At 43.7% G+C, this 21,330-nt stretch overlaps 2 long non-coding RNA genes across 2 annotated transcripts; both read left to right on the top strand.

The window, feature by feature from the left end:
- Positions 1 to 2,227: 2,227 nt before the first annotated feature.
- Positions 2,228 to 7,974, top strand: LOC149916927 (uncharacterized). The gene is made up of 3 exons (XR_016468996.1): positions 2,228 to 2,298; positions 4,254 to 4,443; positions 7,637 to 7,974. It is a non-coding gene; the product is annotated as an uncharacterized LOC149916927 (long non-coding RNA).
- An 8,631-nt stretch (positions 7,975 to 16,605) lies between these two features.
- LOC116236187 (uncharacterized) lies at positions 16,606 to 20,026 on the top strand. The gene is made up of 4 exons (XR_004168507.2): positions 16,606 to 16,820; positions 17,243 to 17,564; positions 17,817 to 19,279; positions 19,733 to 20,026. It is a non-coding gene; the product is annotated as an uncharacterized LOC116236187 (long non-coding RNA).
- The last annotated feature ends 1,304 nt before the right edge of the window (positions 20,027 to 21,330 follow it).

The raw sequence follows: 21,330 nt of genomic DNA, 5'->3' as shown, positions 1-21,330 counted from the left end.
TACCTGCGTGTGAGCCGCGCCACTGCCGTGTGGCTCCTGCCTACTGACAGCCTGATTTCAGTCTCACTGATTAAACCACATAAAATTCATTCTGAGGAGTATGGTAACACAGCATCCATGCAGTGAAGAATTCACCTCTGGAAGGACCGTCCACGCACACAGAAGGTTTCCCTGCCCCTGCCCCGTCCCAGCAGCATCTGCATTCCAGCTGCAGATGGGCTTCTGCACTGCAGTGATGTGCAAAATTGCTGGGTATTTTGGAGTGAGGACCATCAAATAGAAGTCTGGTTGAACAATCATTTTTTCCATAGAAAAGCCAATGTTTTTTCAAACAGGCTGAAAAATGGCAGAATGCCTTTTAAAGGAAAATATTCCAGAGATGTGTTGTAGTGCTTTAAAAAACATAGACTAATATACCAGGACTGAGTAACTGTGAAAATAAGGCAGATCCAGTATAAATGAGGAATGGGATAAACTACACTCACAGCTGACTCAAAAACCAGTGAGATATTGATGTCCTCTTTAGGATCTATCTTCAGCAAGAAAAGTGGATATGTTCGATGATTTTTGAAAGTTACCCAAAAAGAGCAGCACTTTATAACGGAAATATATGGAAAACATTATTTAGTTTTGCCTAATATTCATGCTAAGGTGCTGTGGGAGGCAGTAAATTAAGTTTCGGGTCCTCATGAAAGCAGATCTTGAAAACCTGTTTGAAATAGTTTTGGAGCCAGCAATATAGAGAAAAACGGATGTAAAACTAATACTGAGAGAGTAAAGGAAGGCTGCGAGGCACGGGCTTCCCCAGCAGGGAGCAGGGACAGTGGGAGAAGGTGGTCCTGGAGCCCCTGCTCACCCACGCGGCCCATGGGGACATCCCCACCATGTGCCCAAGCCCATTGCAAAGCTGAGCCCAGGAACAGGGCAGAGCCCAGCCGCACCGGGGTGTCCCTGGAAAATAAATATTAATGAGGAGAAGCTGTGAATTGCCGAGTCTTCCTACAAATTATAAGATGACTGCAACAGACTGTGGAGGGAAAAGATATTTTCTGAAAAGAACTTTTGAGCACAATGCTTCATTCTCTGCAATGCTCATCTTCAAAAAGCAAAATGGGGAAGGATTAATGGTCTAGGAGCCCGAGCATTCACACTTTCTGGAACAAAGAACAAAGATGCTAAGCCTGTCTTCAAATGTCCCTGTTTTCTACAAAGGAATATAATTTTGCTTCCGTCATCATTTCAAGAAATACTTTCTCCACAATGATTTCTTCTTCGAAGTCAAAGAGCTGAAATCTTGCACAAAAAAAGAGAAGAAAAAACGCTCATATTTTCTGAAAAGAAAAAAGGGCGACACAGACTCTTACTTTCCTGACAGAGGCAGAACCCATTTGAAAGAAGAAGAAAGAAGGAGCCGGATGCTGTTCAATTAGGAGCCATGATGAGTTTGTCTGGGCCACGGCAGCAGGGCTGTGCCTCAGGGAGGCCGCGTGGCTCACGCCGTGCCCAGGCCCCAAAGCTTTCACCTCAGCTGGCAGGGAAGCCATGCCTTTGGTCTGCGTTTGGAGATTGTCTCCCAGTGCCTCTTGCCCAGCCATGGTGAGGGCTGTAGAAGAGCGGTGGTGCTCCTCAGCTGCCATGGAGAGGCCCCCAGAGCAGGCCTTGTCTGCCCTGCTGCCATGCTGTGCCAGACCCCCGGAGGGGCAGAGGCTGGGCTCTTCCAGGTGCATCACCTACATCCACATCAATGTCAGCCTTAACTCCCCCAAGGGATGCATGGACAAAGCAAGACCTCCCAGCCAGGCACAGCCCCTGCTGATCGCTCAGTGTGCTTTCAGGTCACGCACCGTGCAGAGTCATTGGGACTGAAAGGAAATCTGGAAAGCCACCTGAATGCACGTGAGAAATAAATCAAAATCACACTAGCTGCTCCTGCTGAGAGTCAGCAAAACGTAAGGGAGATGCACTGGCTGCATCATGGACTTGATGGTCACCAGAGACCTTCCTTTCAGTTCTTAATTTCCAGGCATGCATTGTGAGCATATAAATAATATCTCATCTGAATCAGCATTTCTCAAGCTGTAACATTATTATGCAGAAAAAAACATTCTCAAGGTAAGAATCTGACTAGTGGAATAGCTGGCAATGCTCAGAACAGTCCTGAGCAGCCTGATGAGCTCATGTATTTATTGTGATGGAAGAAATGAGCCTGGCTGCTCTGAGATAGCAAGGTACTCCTACCCACGCCGAGCACCAGTGTCCTACAGGGGGTGACCTGCCTGACTACCAAGTGCTGCTGCTGTGAGTATTGCCATGCAAGAGACGCCATGTTAATTCATCATCTTGGACAGTGATACTTTCAGGAATGACACCGTTACAGTATCATAAAACACTAATTAGCTGTCACTGTCACAGCATGCTTAAAGTTGTCATTTCGTGGAGGTGGCACCACGAAGAAATGAAGTGTCAGCAGTCAGAGACCCTTGTTCTTGGGAAAGTGTGGGTCGATGCTGTTCGGAAATGCCTGAGAAGGCATCAGCTCCAGAGAAACACCTCATTTCTGCCTTTTTACCGTGGAAATATTTGGCTGCACTGGAAGAGAGATGAAAAGCACTTACTCCTGTGTGACTGCCTTCCTGCTCACCATGCTTCTTCACTTACAGACTGATAGATAGTGTCATGTTAGCCTGGTTTGGATCATGAGCCCAAATGTCACATTTTCTTCATGAACCGCAGTGTCTGTGTGATGAGCAAATAACAAGTGGCTGCAGTGACCAACACAGCTGGAGAGTGTCCTCCTAGTTCGCTCATGGAGGGCTGCTTTGGGAGATGTGCCTGGCTGGAAACTGCCTCTCTTTCCCTAGCATGCACAGTTTTAATTCCTCTTTCTCTGTTTCTTTCTGACATGAAATTTCCCGGCTTCCAACTCGGCTTTCACCCAAACAATATTTTTACCTGATGGAAGTGAGCTTGCCAGCCGAGCACCAAAAGGATGGAGCAGTGAGAATTCACTACAGTCAAAACACACAATCCTTGCGTTTAGAGATGAGCAAGAAGTAAAATAGAACATGATTTCGATTGCAATAAACTTCTCTGCTTGTCGTAGATACAGTTTTGCAGTTTGGGAATTGTGATGAGGTCATTACAAACACTGTACATTAAGCTATAAGATATGTTTACATCTGAGCCTCTATTCCAGCCCTTCCTGTTATGTTTAACTGAGCAGGTAGGTTAATGCACTTCTCGAAGAATTGTGGGCAGGCTTTGCTTGAGTTTTAGAAAAGGCAGTGCTTTAGAGGACAGGAAAGGTGGGAATGTCTCCTGTCTAGACAATAAATGGAACTTTTTGTCTGCTGTCCCAGCACTTCTGTATAAATTAATCATTAGCCTGCTATGGTAGAAATGTTCCCATCTGCTTGGTAACAAAGGGATTCAACATTTACTTTATGAATTCTTTATCTGTAACAGATATATGTCATGTAAATTCACCACATTAAATTCTGCAGCTCACAACCAAGAATGATGCATGTGTTTCAAGGCTAGTTCTTGCAGCTTTGAGATGGTAGTGAGCTTATGGTCAACTTCCAGGTAAGGAAATCAAGGCATTTTTAGAGATTTTGGTTTGGATCTCTTCCTGAAATCTTCCCAACATTTGATGGAACAGTGACCTTTTCAGACACATGGCAGCTTGCTCACAAGTGCCAGGATCAGACGCAACAGGGGACACACAGGGTTACTCCCATGTGTGGCTGGGAACAGAGTGCTGTCAGCTCTGCATTACTAACATTAGCTTTATGGATTTCTTTTAGTGCCAGGTTTTAAGATGAGTGCACACAGTGTTGTGTTCCTCCTCTAATTTCCTATCTCAGTCTCCTAAAACACTGGAATTACTTCTTGGTCTTTATGTATCCCTTTCTGTTTTGCACATTATCTCTTTGAATCCCAGAGGAAGGATTTTTAAAACATACTATCGGGCACAAAGAAAGAAAAGGCTTTACGTGTTCTCTGGTACCCTTGCCTAAGTGGGCCAGTACCTGTCTCCTTCTCACATTTTGCAGTAATTTCTTTTATACTTTTCTCAGCCGCTCTGTGGTGCATTTATTCTTTTTGTGAGGATCCTTTTCTCTGTTTTCATCAAAATACCTGATGAAAGAGCAGAGAGACTCTCTTCCTCTTCTTTCACAAACTTCTCCTCCACGTGTTTTAATTTCAATAGTGACAATTTCTCATCTCTTTCTCCTAATGTTCTGATGCAGTCAGTCAAGCCAGCAGACCCTGGGCTGGTAATCCTTCATCAGCCTGGTATTTCCCCACCACTGGCAGCCTCTGTTCCTGCGCATCCGAGGAGATGCTCCTTGCAGGCAGCCAACCCTCCCGTCACTGCTGACATGACTCATGGACTGCACGTTTACCAGCGTGGAGTGCTGGCAGGAGTGAAAACTCCAGGTGAGTCCCCATCATTATTTATACTCATCACAAACATTTACTTAATTGCTGGAAAGGTACTGATATTCATACATGGGGTCAAATCCAAACCAGGCAGAGTGTTTTGTATTTTTCTCAGCTCATAGGCAGCAGAATGCTTTCTTGTTTGTGGCTATTGTCCTATTCTTGTCACCCAAGCCCTACACTGCCAGTTTATTTGTTGTACTGGCACAGCTGGGCACGACCCTCTCTGGCTGCCACCATCCTTGTTCATGGCAATGGAAGAAAACACAGACACAGGCCATCAAGACCGATTTTCCTTTGCTCCATCCCTATATTACTTTAGTTATATGAGTTGCTTTACACATGTTCTGAGGAAAAGCAGTGTGATCAGACACTTTGCCATCTTCTCAAAACCACTTTTTCCTATGGCAACTCACCGTGTTGGATTCAGCTCCCAGCTCTGTAGTAGGAGGACAGCTTCCAGGGTACAGGTAATAACTTCTCTCCCTTTCTCTCTCTTGCTTATTGTATTTTAGTTGCTGATTTTTCTTTTTTCTTTTTATTTTTTTGAACGCCAACTCAAACTCCTTCTTTGTACACATATTTTCTCTATAATAAGTCTTGTGGAGGTAGCATCTTCAAATGTTTAGTGTAATGATGGGAGCACTGAGGCAGCTATGTGGATAATTTATTTGATTTAAAAATGCTGCCACATTTACTCATGAAAAACTTTAAAGAAAATTAAACTCATTAAAAAAACCCACATAAATTGTTTTTGCAACAAAGCAATTAAGAAATCTCAGCTCTCCAGCACGGTGGGCAACATTCTAAATAAAATAAAGCCCAAATTACCTTTTGCTGGAAACAAAGCAAGAGCTATCTCTTGTGACTTAATAAGAAATTGAGGTTTTTAGAATTAATACAAAGATGTAGCAGCTCCCTTCTATGTGTGTTGCTAAGCATTTTGCCGAAATTGCCTCAGTAAAAAAAAGCAAACAATTCAAAAGGATCACATCTATGAGAGAATTTCTTTTTTGCCAACTAAATTACTCCGCTTTACAGGATGCAGAAAGGAGTCAAGGATTTTATTTTCTTCCCCCACTGCACAGATACACGAAGGTTTGATGGGTTTTGCTTTGTTTTATTTCCTTTGTCTTTAGCTTTGCACTTCTTCTCAAAACCCCCCACGTTTCTATGGGAACAAAGCAAAAACCGAGTAAACTGATGGCAAAGTGTGGGGCCTGTCCTACAGATCCTACAGAGGAACGGGCTTCATTTACACCCACAGCCCGGCCAAACGCGGACACAGGCCCAGCAGCCGGGGCCTGGCCCAGCCAGCAAGCCACGGTGGCAGAAGTCCACGTGGCAAGAGCCAGCGTGCCGTGAGGGCCGAGCACACCGATCCTGGGCTGGTGGGCAACGCACAGCCCTCACCACGCAGGGGCCGGGATGCAGCAGCCATGGGTGCTGCTTTGCACAGCAGTGCGTGTGGCCACGAGCAGTGAGGCGGCAGGCAGGCCGCGCAGCCCGGCTCTGCCAGGCGCTGGAAGGCGGCCAGCTCCACAGGGCCCTCCCGAGTCTGCTTAATTGCGTGAAATAAGATGAAAAGACAGGCTAATGAGATACCCCATCTGCCAGCCAGCTAAAATTAAGTCTGCCTTCTTTAGCAAAATGTGCTCAGATATCTGTGTCCTTTTAATATCCCTTCATATGGCCGAGCGGCTTTCAGGAGTGCGTTGGTGCCTCCCAGCTCCGCTTTTTCCTATAGTACCCCTGGTTTGTCCCTGAACAGCAGGGTAAGTGGAAGAATTTGGCTGAAGGACTCTGTTTCAGCATGAACTTATATAAGAGAGCATCAGCTAATAAACACTGGAGCCCGACCTGCTCATTATTACATTATATTACATGATTCATTGACTCACGATAACAAATCGGTTACGAACGTGACATAGCAGGTGGGCTTGTGATGCTTCTGAACTTCTAAGAGAAACTAGAGAAACTAGGACACAAGTACAAGGAACGAAAATTCACATCCCTAAGGGTATTTGTACAGGGGAAAGTATATTTAAGAACAGGCTTTGTATTTTAGTCAGTTTACCCTCTCTTCCCACACAACTTTTGTGTCCAGAAATCGTTGATCTGTTTAGTTTGCCTTAGCAATTGTTCTACTGATGTTCGGAGAAACGTACCTCTTGTTGCTAGTTACCCAACCAAACTCCCAGGCTCTGATGGCTTCACTCTGAGGATGGAGTCAGGTAGCACTGATCTGCATGCAAAGAGTGGTCCTTACCTACTGCACTGCACTAATGAAAAGCAGCACCAAAAGGCTGAGTATGGGCCTAGGAACTTCAGTATGCAATTTCTAAGAGGGATTCAAAGCATTATGGCAAAGCCTGCCATGTGCCAGGACTTGCTGCCTATGAGGCTGGATACTGAACTAAGCTGCAGCCATTATTACGTGTGCATCATTTCTATTTCTTTAAAGACAAACCCAGCTGATGAATTGAGTGGCATCTTAATTTTCCTTTTACCATCCGTTGCTGTAAAGTGGGAATCACTTCAGTAAGTTGGCAAAAGTTACAGCAGTGTAAAATCATGGATGTGAAAGAGAAATCTATAAAAGCTTAGAAACAATTACCACTATTTGAAGATTACAAAAGTACAAATTCTTAAGAAAACATTGCACACATCTTTCTAAAATCATGTATCGATTTTTACCATACCAATTGAGAAATAAGTGTTTAATAACTTTTCCATGGATTAAGACTGATGGATAATATATTTTTTTTCTCTCCAAAAGCTATTGTTCAAAGAAAGTGATATATGTTAATCAATCTTGCGATAATATCTTTCAGGATAACTGCTTTATTAGAATTCATCTTTTTTTTTTCCTTTTTTTCAAATAATTTTTCCATAGAGCAATGGAAAATGAGTCAGGTGCAATAAGAATGATATTTTGCTGATTTATTTTTAAACTGCATTTACTTTAGGACTGTGTTTTTGGAAGTTTTGGCGTTTCTTTTCAGTACAAACTTTCTGAAAACTGGAAAGGTTTCCTTTGAAACTGGTTAAGCTCAATTACTACCTGCACACCTTTGGTCAAAGGTTTTACCAGCGCTGGTGAGCAACTGAAACAAGGGACAAATGTGCATGAGTACAGCCCATGACACATCCATCTGCCAGCAGTACCGATTTCCCTTTCTCGTGGCAGGCTCAGAAGCAGGCAGCAATTTTAACCAGAGCTGGGACTGTTAGCTGGCTGGAGCAGTGCTGCCCCTCGCCCAGGAGAGCTCCATGCTGTGACTCCATGAGGCTGCCACGCCAACAGGAGCAGCACGTGCCCAGCACCAGGCTTGGCCTTGCCCTGCAAACAGAGGCAAATGCTGAACAAGACCCGCTTGAAAATTAACTCTGAGATAAACGTGAAAATGCTGCTATAGCTGAAGAGGTCTGTACAATACGATAAGAGCGTGTTTTAAAGGAGTTCACATTCTTGTGAAAATTAGTTTGGGATCCTCATCAGTGTATTCAGGAGAAAAAGTATTACTCTAATGTCGACAGAACAGAGATAAAAAGGAGATCTGCTGAAGGAGAAATAATGAATTTACACTTTTAACATTCATTTGGAGGTGCAGAAGATACATTACTCTACATTATGCCTATATTAGACTTAAATAAAATTCATTATGAAAACAAGATTAGGAGAGAGCGATGCAATTTGAAAACATGCAGGACTTCTGTGACAGCTTAAAACAAAGAGATCTCAGGATGGTAATAAGCAGCAATACATTTGGATAAATGTATTTAAAATATATATTAAAAGGATATAAAGGGGCAGCACTAAAGATGCAACAGCAAGAGGATTCAGGGCTGTCGGACTCCTGCTGTCCACGGTTCTGCTGTGCTCCATCAGAATCCATGGGGTTTGGGCACTGCAGGAGCCCTGGGTTGGAGTACTGATTGCAAAAACAACTCCCAGCTGATGTTGAACTTGTGTGGGATTTGCTGCTCCAGCTAGATGTGCATAGAAAGCCTATGGAGCCTGACGGGATTTATCCCAAGGTACAGAAAGAACTGGCTGATGTCACTGTGAAACTCCTCTCAATCATTTGTCAATGGTCTTGGGAATCTGGAGAGGTCACAGTCAACTGGAAGCTGGAGAATGTGGTCCTAGTTTTCAAGGAAAAGAAAGAAGACCTTGATAGCTACAGGCCTATCAACACTTGGCAAAATCATTAGAGAAAATTATTCTGGGTGCTACCGAAAAATAGCTGAAAAACAATACAGCCACTGGCTGAGCAATCATCAAGAACATGAAGATTAATAAAAACAAGTGTCAGATTCTGCACCTGGAATGGGACAGCTCTGGATCTATGTACAGACTGGAGGATGAGAGGCCGGAGGGCAGCGCTGCATAAAGTGGACTGGGGGCTCTGGTGGCAGCAGAGGAGTCCAAAGGAGGGCTGTGGAGATGGGAAAGGGCCTAAAGGACATTGGAACAAACTCCCCAGGGCTGTGGTCACAGCACTAATCTGCCAGAGTTCAAGCAGTGTCTGGAAAACATTTCTTGGAGCCACAAGATGGATTTGATAATAGATAATGTATAATATAGACAATGTATAGATAATCTCATAATATGGATACACCAGCCATTTTCTTCTCCCAAAATGTATGGCTTTGCAAAGTTAATTTGGATTCTTACTATGTGAAGCTACTTGGTATCAGTGTTGCAAAAATCTGGTTCATTGTTGGTTGAGATTCTTGCTTATTAAAAACATTTGGAACAATGGGACAAAATGCCTCCTATAGGAAGAGGTTTTTAGAAGTGTACTGATAACTTTGAAGCTAATTTTTAGTAGCAGCATTATGCAAATTTTGCACTTAAGAACAGTTGAAAGAACAACTCACTAATTATTGAAAGACTGCTTCTGGAGTGATACAAATCTTGGAGATGTGTTGGAATGGACTGTCAGCCATGAGCTCAACACCAGGGAGGGGGAAGAGAAGAAGCATAGAGGGAGCAAGGAAGAACCCAGTGGTGACAGGGCAGCTATGTTCCATTTAATTAAATGCATATTCTTAGTTCCTCAAATTTGATTCCAGGAAGTCCTTATTTGCAGACAAATTTAATACTTCAAAGAAACAGCAGGACAAAAATTAGGAAAAGGAACTGAAAAAACGCCAAACAGCTTCATAAAAAGTAAGCAAGCTGCTCTTTCAGCAAGATATGAAGGGAGCTGAGACTATGCATCAGTACTGAGATATCATGGGACCACATGGAGACTACTTCTGCATCAAGCAGAAAGGAAGCACGCTTCAAAAGAACGCATTCCTCACTTCTTCTTTTGTATCACTTCTGAATCTCAGCTGTTCATTAAAAGTTTATAAATGTAGATTTATTTATCACTCCAAATTTTTCAAGATGGAAAGATTCAAAATATGTTTCTGCTTTGTTAACCTTCTTACTCGTTTTTCCTTGGCTTCTCCTGTGCAGAGATGATGAGTAGGAGAGGCACACCGCAATGCTGGAGTGAAATGCTAGTGCAATATTATCGGAGTTCATCTGGCTTACGAGTTTAAAGCTGTCTAAAGCCTTTGCTAATAATGTTATTGGGACAATCTGCAACAAAAACTGCAAGCTGAGACCTGGGCATTGGGCAGGTCCAGTGGCCCTCTAGCAACATGTGGGGCTCTGTGGGTGGTGCTGCTGGAGGGAGGGAGAACCTGGGGATCTATGACCTACTTATGGCTCTGCTCGTGTGACGCCTGCTGAGCCAGATGTGACACACCAGAGAGCAAGATTACATGACAGCCGTAGGTCTTAAGCTCACACTGAATAACTTAACTACGAAAACATGAAATCAATCCTCTTCTGCTGGAGTTGACAGCAAAGAGAGCGAGTGGAACTAGAGAGAAGTGAGGAATAACCCAGGTTTGAGAAAAGACAAATTGCTATTTGAGAAGTTTGAAATTCTGTAGCATGGGTCCCTTTAACAGCCTATTTAGGCTTCCAGAATATTTCAGTCATCGCTCATTCACTGATATTTTCAAACCAAGAGAATTTCAAATATGACTTTTAAAATAATTTTGGCTACACCACATTAAGTATTTCATTTTGATTGCCAGCTTCAAGGATTGGCACAAGAGCAACAAACAGCTCTGAGTGCAGCATTATCAGATGTGGGAGGTCAGGACACGGTGAAGTATTGCTGTTAGAAGCAAGTAACAAAACTGAAAATGATTTCTGTGTTTCAGGAGCCAAAAGCAGTCAGCTCCCTCCTTCCTTTCACACACCACAAGGAACGTGTGCACCTCTATACACGTGAAGGTATAATGACAGAAGAATTTGTCTTGAGGCAGTACATCAAAGAAATTAACAGAACGTTTTTCTTGCCTATGCAAAAGGTAGCTTTCTATAGGAGCAAACCACATTGAATATAAGACACTGTTGGGCCACTGTGGCTTCTTAAGGCTGAATCAAGGTCTCACATTTTTGCTGGTGGGATCCTCGGGCAGCCAGGAGAAGTATGGGTGAGCAGTCATGGAAATCTTATAAGAAATTCTGTATACTTCGTGCAAAATGCTTATGATCAGCCTATTATCCCAAATGTACTCACAAAATATCTTCATGCCACTATTAACAAATGCAGAAGATTGTGAAATTAACAGAACTTGTGAAAGTCTCAAGCAAATGAAAGATTTGGCTGCAATAACTTCTTCAGTTGGCTCTGATAAGTGCACAAGCTGCAGCAAGTAGAAAATTATCGTAAACATTGACAACTACTTATTTCTTTCTTTTTCCTATGGACAAATCCCTACGGACCTATCAAATTCAAATTCAGATTCCTATGGACCTATCATTCTTGGCTGACGCGAGCAGTCAAGCCATGAAGTCTTGCAGTGTGAAGCTGCAAATCACAGTGGCCAGCTCTATTTATTACTGCCAGCAGTTAATAAATCACCTGCTTGAGACTGTGCTGTGCTGTATTCGTAGGCACTGAATCTGGATTGACCGGGCTGTAATTCCCTCAATCCTTCTTCTTACGGATAAGCACTCTTCTCCCTTCCTCATCCTCTGGGACACCCAGGAGCTCTTGAACATAATCATCGATGTCAGTGATTGCTGCTGCCAGTTCCCATGTTCGCCTGGGTAAATGTCACCAGCCTTCCTGCCTTTGATTAACATCTCATTTAATTTAAATATTTATTGATCTTCACCTCCTGTTTTTGACAAGGGACCTTGCCATCTTGTTGCAGAGAGTATTTTCTCAAGTGAGGGGCCACGATCTGCCCATTTGTGCAGTGAATGCAGATTGCTGGGTTCAATGCTGAGGCCTTCTGCAGGGCTCTGCCCCTGCACTGCTCCGTGCCCTCAGTGCAGCTCTCAGCATCCAAACACATTCTCTCATCATTTCTAAAATTTATTCTTTTGTATGACAAATGGATGCTGTGATTTTTCTGAGGAGAGATTAGGTCATTGATATCATATTGGTTAAGCTTAATTACATTTTTAGTTCTATGAATGCAAGAAATATCTTTTCTATCTATCTTATTTCAACAACTCTTTAATTAAAGATAAAATACATTTTAGGTAGTACTTTCCAAACATTCAGAGTTGACTATTATATCCTTTCACTGTTCCATCCGTGGGTGACACAGAATTCATGTCCTGCAGTGTCTCCAGGATAAGTTTCTAAGCATTGTTCTCCCTCTCATTGCACATAAGCTGGGAAGTTACTGGCGTGCAGCTTCATTTTACTTCAGTTTAGAAAAGGAAGTGACTTTAGAGACTTCGGTGTTTATGCAAAGATTATCTAACAAGCAAAAGAATTCATTTTTCCGTAGGCTTTCAGCTATGACTGTTAGACAGCTAAATGGGAAGTGTGCCATCAGGTAGAAAGCTGAGTGAATAATTGGATGTAGACTTTCTGCCTCAGTGACTTTGCCCTCTTTTAGTTGAAGAAACATCTTCCAACTACAGCTTTTGTGTTCTGAGCGTGAGGGAGCAGATGCCATGCATACACCTGGCACTGACTGCTGGAACAGTTGGGTGTCACTTACCAGCCCAGATGTCACTGGTTTGCTCCTCCTGTAGTCTGCAAGCGCTCCTTCACCTTAAGGCAGTCCTAGAAAAGTGTCATGGCCAAATCCCGATTATTACTTATACAGCTTTGACCAATGGAATTTCCTAGCCAGCATTCACTGAAATGTAAAGACATTTCAATTAATAAGGACCAAGAAGTGATATAATGAGTGCCTTCAAAATTGGGAAATATCAAGGTACAATATTATTTTCTTGCCAATGGGCAACGTGTTGTGGAGGTAAGGCTGTGTTCCGTTGCTGCTAGGAAGAAACACCTCTTTGCCAGGTGTATTAAACATGGCAAATGGTGCAGCTCCACCAGGGTCTGGATATCATGGGGTTACAATTACAGGAGAGGATAAAAGATTAAATTTATAACACGACCACTGTCAATGTTTTTATTCAATCTTTGTGCATGGAGCTTTGATAGGTGTATGTTTGATTGCAATCATTTGATTTTTTATTCTTTTATGTTTGTGAATTCTGAGAGATGCAAATTCTTCCCATTATTCAGTTCACGTTGCTCTACAAATACAGCAAGTATTGGTGCTACACTGCTATTTCTTTACACATACAGGGGTTTTGAAATTCAGAATATATAATCTGTATATTATATACATCATATGAAGCATCCAGTGTTGTCTTACCCCATATTGAGTGTATGATTAGGGCACAGCACCACGTCCTTTTGCTGTCTGAAGGCATCATTCTGACCCATCAACGATGCTTTTCTCCCCCCCTGAGCAGAGCACCCAGCTTAGGCAGCCTTGCCCTGCATCTCAGTGGTCCATCCTGCTGAGCTGTGCCATGTTATAATGTCTTCTTTCTGCTGCTCATCGTGTAGGGTTTTGTCAAATGAAGCCTTGTCTTTTTCCCCTCTCCCTCCCCAACGAAATGTGAATTTATAAACAGTTTTCATTATGATGACAGGAAACATATGATGCTTTATTCAGGGTGCAGTGCAAGCATATTTTTACTGTGATACTTGTCCTCTCTAAATCATCCTAGGTCTGCACAAAGGATTACCTGCTCAGCTGAAGCTCCTTGGTGCATTCCTAACTCAGAGCTGTGTGCCTCCTCCCCGAGCTCCCTCTCTTCAGCCCACTGCAATCATGAGTGCTGCTTTGTACTCTTCCACCCCAGAACTGAGAGGCACAACATCCAAACCAGCTGAGGGAAATGGGGCAGAGCTCTCCTGTTCACACAGACTGAGCAACTCATCCTCCACCGATGGATACTGGGGGTTCCAATGCTGGGAAGGAATGGGAGGACACCCAGCACCCCCCTGTCCTGCTATGGCCCCTCAGCTCCCATCTCTGGGTCCATGGCAGTGGGCACACTGTTGGGCAAGGATATTCCAGGGCTTCCTCAATTCCCAAGCCCAAGAAAGTATGCCAATATCAAGGGTGGAAAGTACAACCCATGAATGCTAGTGGACATGACTGACCACTGACAGCATGGGGTGATGCATCTTGATTTCCTGTTGTTCTTAATTTTACTTTTACAGCACTCTGACCACTATGCCTTAGCAACTACCATTTCAAAAGATGCAACTCTGAAGTCCTGGAGGAATTATTACATGTACAACTTAATTAGTATTTAGATGGGTACCATATGTCTTATTGATTTGATAGTGTAGTTGTTTCCAATAGATCGGGCAAAAAATAAGGCAATAAATGTCAATAGCTGCTCGTAGGAGTTCCGGCAGGAAGAAAGGAGCCTTAAAAGCGCCTGGTTCAAGAACCTGTGCAAATCGGAGCTGAAAATGGAGTGGGAGCACAGTGTAATTTTAGTGCTCCTTTTAACACTGCAACGGCAACAGGCAGCGATTACTTTTGGCATTTTCCTGCATAATGATGTGTTGGTGATGAAGCATTGAAGTAAATATCTTACGAGATATTTTTTTTAATTACTTTCTTGGCAGAGATTGCTAACGCACCAAAGAACTTTTGCAGATTTTCCCTTAATGGGACAAATGAATGATTATAGAACATGTCTTTTAAATACAAAGTGTATTTTTTGCTTCTTTGATTGGTACAAAACCAAGATCCTGTGCAGCAATCTCAGTTTCAATGACACACAAAGAATAATAGTTTTGAAAATAGGCCACACATAATAATATGAATTTAAAAATCCACCATTAAAAAAACTAAAAATCATTATCCACACACTAACCAAGAAGGCAAGCAGGTGCTTAATGACTAGCATGCTGTATAGAGGTTTATGGCAGCTAGCAGTTACCATTTTTCTCTGTCAGATTTGCTATCCATTGCACGGCTATTCATTACTTAATTCCGGTGTCCAAAACTCCCTTGACTTTGCTGAAGTTAATCACACTATACATTCCTATATCTGAAGAGCAACTAAATTGTAGATATGGTTTATTATTGAAGATAGAACAGGATCTTTTGAGATGAAAGATGATGAATAGTCAACACATATAATATTTACCCCGTATTCAAACCAGAAATCTGGCTGGGAGCTATTTCTATTCCAGTCAAACAGAGGGATAACACAGTGCCATTCTTGCACCTCTCAGTTCCAAAAAGCAGCTGCCCAGGCAAAGCATCACTACTGACTTTTGTTTGAAAAGGGAACAAATGAGCCAAATAATTCAGAAAATAATTTCAAAATAATTACTGCATTCAAGAGGAGTGACCCTGCACAACACAGTGAGCAAAAAGAGGTGAAAGTCATCGATTACAGCATTCTCCCCCAATTGCCACATGATGTATGATGGTAATAAATAACTTTTTAAGATGTAAAGAGGATGATAAACGTTTTCCAGTTGGCTTTTCCTTATGATATAGCCTGCAGTCCTGCAGCAGGGCAGGTTTCTGCGCTCAGCTTTGATGTATGGTGCTTTACACATCACCTGACGCTGAGCACTGGAGATTTGATAGAGTGCTACAAATTTCTCCCAGTGTATAATCAACTGTTATTATTGCAGTTCTAGCCTTTATTGGATTAATTTGATGGCCTTGTGCTGATATTTTCTGTGTGGATTTTTCATACATATTTGGTGTTGAATATATACACTTCTTCCAAACAGAATGTCAGAAAGGGAAAGCAGGAGCATAGATCTCTGCTGGCAATTTTCCTAAGCTTTGCTTGAAACAACCAAGTATAGCAACATAAATTTACTTAGGCGTTGTACTCAGCAGTGAAATTCCGAGCGTGGCCGAAAGTGACTGGGGCATGACTTGCTTTTCTGCATCATTCCAGGAGAGGCAGCGGAGTAAGCTGTGTTAGTTTGGTGTGCCTCAAATAGTTCATTCTCTTTGCTAGCCGGCAAGAAGATTAAATAACACCTCAGAAAATCACTTAAACGTGCACAGTAAGATATTTTAAAACATCCATCAAAAAACGAGTCATTTGCTGAGAAGAACATCATCCGTTGTCTGTAGAACTGGCACAGCTCAGACCCCTGCACCCCATGGTAGAGCAGGATAGGCCCCAGCCCCTGCTGTGCTCCAGCTCAGCTCAGCAGTGCCCACAGAGCCCCCAGCTCTGCCCCTGCTCTGATCAGCTCACAGTGCATCACACAGTGCAGGTGTGAGTGCTGACACTTCTCCACCTGGGCAGGAATGGTTTCTAGCTCAGGCCAACGGAATGAGTTCTATTCATTTGTAGCCTGTGATTGCAGAAGTTGCTGGCACATAAAACAGAGGTGGGGGAAAGTGTTCTTACACCGAAGAAAAGCTATGTAAGTGAGTTTCTTGCAGCATGTCTGCTTCCTTTTATTAGAGTATTTACCATTAACTTTATCCCCTGTGGCCAATTACTGTCCTTTTTATTTCTTTTTATTGTGAGGCTCAGAGGATGCTGTGAACAAACCCTTTCTGATATTCCTCAGCAATTACTGCTGTGGTTATACCTCTCTCTTCTCTGCTCCGAGTGCCAGCACAGCCCCACAGAAGCTGCCTGCACCCCTCCATCCCAGCATTAACCCCACCTCACCCTGCCCTCCCTTCAGCTGTGTTTGAGTCATCCAAACTCTTGTTCCAGTTGCTGCTGCACCTACTCACACCAGCCTCAATACTATAAAAATGTGCTCCAGAGCGTACTGCTGGAGAGAAGCTTCACCCAGCGTTGACATCAATCCACAGGGATCACAATGCCCCATTCCCAGCAGATCACCCTGTGAACCTGTCCTGGTAACTCACTGCAGCTGGGCAGCCTGGTCACCACCCCATAAATGGGTTTGTAGCAGCTCTCTGACCTGGTATGGCTTGGAGATGGAGGGCTGAGGCTGAGCCTGTGCAGGAGTCTTTGCTGTGTGTTGAAAGCTGCTGTGGAGAAAGGAAAATCTGTAAGTCTTTTCCAAATAAACCTGATACATAGTAAACAGATGAAGGGAGCATACCAGTTCTTCAACCTAGCGCTGGCTCGACCTTTCTGCTTGGCTAGGTGGCTGTGTAGCACATCTCCAATTTGTCATTCTTGTATACTCCTGGATGAGTCTGGAACAACCCAGGTACCTTCATCTGCCCTGAGTTTGCAGAGCCCTCAGGCAGGGGCTGATCTGCAGGGAGAGCTGCATGCTGGATTTTGGGGGAGGAAGAAAAACTAAATGCATTATCAGTGTAGATAGATACCAGGCATTTGTGTTTGGTAAATAAATGTTGTGTGTTAGCAGCAAATGTATTAAATCCCTTCAAACATTTTCTTTATTGCTTGGACTTGGTGATCCTAGAGGCCTTTTCTGACCTTACTGATTCCATGGTCTTACAGGAATTTGTTGCAGTTTCATTTTTCCATGGAAGACGTGTGGAAGTGATGCGTTCTGGACGCTTTCATAGGTGACGCTGCCAGTTGGGTGTTCATTGATCATCATCACTGTCAACATTATTATAGGGATGGCTCCTCTTCAGCAATTCAGCCAGTCCAACCCACAAGGACTGCATGAGAAATGAATCCCCAGGGCTGTGAGATGCATGTGACAGAACACTTATCTGAGGCTTGTGTTCCTGTGAAAAGCTAAACTGCATTACACAGGAGAGCAGCAGGAGGCCACCTCGCTTTAAGTGATACGGCTTAAATACAGAAGCGAGAAGTAAGCACATTCAAGAGCTGGTTTGGCAAATCCACTCTAACCTCACCCTACTCTATATTCACGTATATATATATATATATTTTTAATTCAAATTTTGACCTTGGCTACAATGTTTTCTGCATTAAATACAATGTCAAGTCATGCATATACATAAAGGAAAACATAAAGCGTTGCAGCTAGCTGTTGGTCTGCTTTAGTTTGTGCTATGGTGTTTATTAACTGCTATTTCCACTTTTTCATTTATTTTCTTAGGAAAAAAAATAATCGTTATTAGTCAGGACTCCAACACAGATAAAGAAGACTGTACCCAACCTAAGGAAGCTTTGCATATCACCATAGTTACCAGACAAGAAGATCATGTGCTCAGTAAGTCGTCCTGCTGTTGATGAGGGAGTGACAGTGTGCAGTGGAGTGCCCTGAGTTCTCAACACGTGCTTACCAACTATTCATGTTCAAAACAAAACATGTGAAGAATGATTAAAAAAAAAAGAGACTTTGTAGACATGAAAGCATTTTCTATTATGACGTATTCTGCTTTTAAGAAGTGTCTGTGATTTCATGTGTTCACAGATGGCAGGAGGTCTATTATTTATAATAGCAAATGGAATTTTAAAAATGTACAGAGAGAAAATACTGTCTGTTGTTTTAAATGATCAATCACTGAACCACATCTCAAGTTTGTTTATTTCAGTGTTATCTTAAAATCTCTTGAAGATGGACCAGGGAAGCAACGTGTAAACTTGTGCTGTACTCTCCGGGAAGCTTTTCCAGAGTGCGGAACAAGTCCCTTAAGGCAGCTAAACCCCTCTAAGCTGTCATTACTTAGCACAGTTAATCTTCATTGCATTTCTTTGTAAGTGGGGAAAAGCCAGCAGCAAACTCAGTTGTGCCTTCAGAGGCTCCTAAGTGAGTGGTGCGGGAGGCAGCCCCTATCCTGGGGGATGTGGGCAGTGTGTGATGCTGTGCTGACTGCCATTGGTGCCTTGTGCCCTGGTGCTCGTGTGTGCTGGGACGCAGCTGCCCATGCTGACACCTGCCTGAGGATTCTCCTCTGGTTAATCCACCTCCCCATTCTCATCTCTGCCACGGTAAATTCAAAGAGACTCCACAGTAATGTTAAAACCCTGGCAGACAGGACGAGGGAAAATGGCTTCAAGCTAAAAGAAGGGAGATTTAGGTCAGATATGAAGGTGAAGTTCTTTCCCCAGAGGCAGTGAGGCCCCGGCACTGCTGTGCAGAGCTGCAGGTGCCCCATCCCTGGCGGTGGCGAGGCTGTGGATGGGCCATGGGCAGCCGGTGGGGTCACCCAGCCCGCAGAACAGGAGAAGGAATGTATGGGCCCTTCTAACAAAACTGTTCTGTGGTTCTGAGATTCTACAGTAATGATGTTAAGTGCAAGGTACAGCTGGTTGAGCACTACATCGGAGCTTGCCTTGTTTGGACATTTCCATATGAATTGGTTTGAAGCTCAGCTTTGAAGTGCTGCCATATAACAACACCACGTTCTTATTTGTATTTCACAAGCCTTTCGCGAAACTGAGGCCTTATCTTTGTTCCACAAAAACGTAAACAACAGGCAGCCAACAAATCTGGAACAAAGCTGAGCTCTCCGAAGCTGAACCTGAGATCTGAGTGCTGGGATAGGCTGCTTCCAGAAGTGTCTAACAAGTGGAGAAGGACTTTCGAAAATGGGCAGAACGCAAGTTCACTTTGGGGTAAATCATCCTGCGAGGTGTAACTCATATCCCCCTGGGAGACTGATGCTTGCTGGGACTGCCACCCAGTTCACAGTGATGTGGGCCCTTCGTTCCCACTTCCCAACACAGGGCTGTGGTGTAGGGCACACATATGACGCAGTTCTGGTAATAAAAAATAGCGCTCTCATTAGAGCTCTTTAAACTGGGAAATCCTTAAAAGGATTTGAAAACCAGTGAAGCTTTTCCATGGTTTCCCTTCTCATGTTGATGCTGCAAATCTGGCAAACAATGAGGGTAGTGGGATGTTTTAGCAAAGCCAATATCTGTTGCTAGTTGGAACTATTGAAAAACAAGTGTCCATTAAACAGTTTTAATTATATTCTGGGAAATGTATGTGTTTTTCACAGTGAAAGAAAAGCTTTCGTGGCTCAAACACTGGCTTTAACTTTTTTCCCTGTTTTACTTAAACAGAAGAACAGCAGCTGTTGGTGCCATAAATGCCCCATACAGTGAAGGATGAGTATGCAAATCTGCCACCGATCAACGCTCTTACTGGGAAGGAAGCCTTTAAAGCAAGCTCAAAGAGCTAAACCCAGTCCTTTAAATTGATAGAAGAGACCTCTGTTTCCCATCTCACCGATTCTGGTTCCTGTGTTCTGGTGATGATCCGTCATCTCTGGGAAGCATCTCTGGGGCAGAGCGAGGTGCTCTTCCAAGACACACCAACCTGCCCAGCAGAAGCACCAGGTTCCCTGTGCTTCCTGCCTCCTGGGATAGCAGCACCAACGTTCCTGGTGTTACCCAAACATTAATGGGATTTTTACAAATAAATTTACAGTGGGTGAAAAAGTCTGGAAGCTAAGCTTCGCTTCATGGTTTATTCACTATTTAAAACAAACATCCCGAGGACTGTTAGTAGGTTTCATTAAATATCTGCGCCTCATCTAGATGTGAGCTGTGGCACTGTGCATTCGCTGAAGGAATGGGAATGAGGTGCAGAGGCACATGGATAATTTTGCAATCAGCTCTCTGCCTGCCGTGTGCCACTGTGCCTAATGTTTTCCCCTGACTTCCTTCTATCACCAACATGGGCGATGCTGGATCACTTCCACCGCTCCACCTTCCCCCTTTTTATTCTCCACACTCTCTGCCCTCTCCAAAACCATACACAATTTCATGCTCAACAACTCCTGCTGTCAGAAGAGGTTTGTGACGGGATGTGCATGTATATGAGCTGCTCTCAGGGCGCTGCCTGAGGCCGCTTCCCATCTCCTCTCACCCTCCCACACGCAGGCGGCAGCGCTCCATCTCCTGCAGGGCCGGCGAGCACAGCTGTCCTGGTGCCGGGCAGCAGGGGCACTGCCTTGTTCAGGAGCTGTGGGGGAGAGTGCTGCTTTTAACACAGATTGGGGTTGCAGCAGAGCTGACCTGACCTCCAACAACACCCAGCTCGGTGCAGCAGCTTCCAGGCTCACTTGAGCACAGCCTGCAGTGGGCGCTGCCTTCCCTCTGGGGGCCCTTTGGGGTCACCAAAGCTTGGCACCCCTCCTGCTACCTTCCTGCCCAGGTGTGCTGGTCCTGCGTCTAGACCCAGCAGCTGCTCAAACGAGTATGACTGTGGTGCACAGCTCCTTTCTGTTTTTCATCCCAACGTCAATGTTGAGGATTACATCTAAATTGGAATTTGAGCTGTTATCTATCTCAGATGCTTTGAACAGATTATTCCACCTCTGTTACAGAAACCATGTATGTATTTCAAGACTATTATTCCCCTTTTCTTCCTGTGATTAAACAGATCTGCTAAATATTTCTTAAAGGACATTCTTCCTCACCTACCGTCCTAGTTCCGAGCTCCTTCTGCCCTCCAGCACCTTGCTGGCAGGGCAGCAGTGTTTCTTTTGCTCCCTGAGTGTTTCATATTACAATTTGCTCGTAATGAAATGCATTTCAACCATTTCTGAGTGTGTTACCTGATCACTATTAGTAGCTTCTAGCACCCCAGCCTGGCATTTCCTGCACATCAGTAGCCTCCAGCACACAGATTTTAGATAAAAATAGTGAACTGCAAC

The sequence above is a fragment of the Phasianus colchicus genome, chromosome 9, assembly GCF_987193195.1.
Source record: "Phasianus colchicus chromosome 9, bPhaCol1.hap1.1, whole genome shotgun sequence".
In the NCBI taxonomy this organism is placed as follows: domain Eukaryota; kingdom Metazoa; phylum Chordata; class Aves; order Galliformes; family Phasianidae; genus Phasianus; species Phasianus colchicus.
This window is presented reverse-complemented; position numbering and strand designations above follow the sequence as displayed.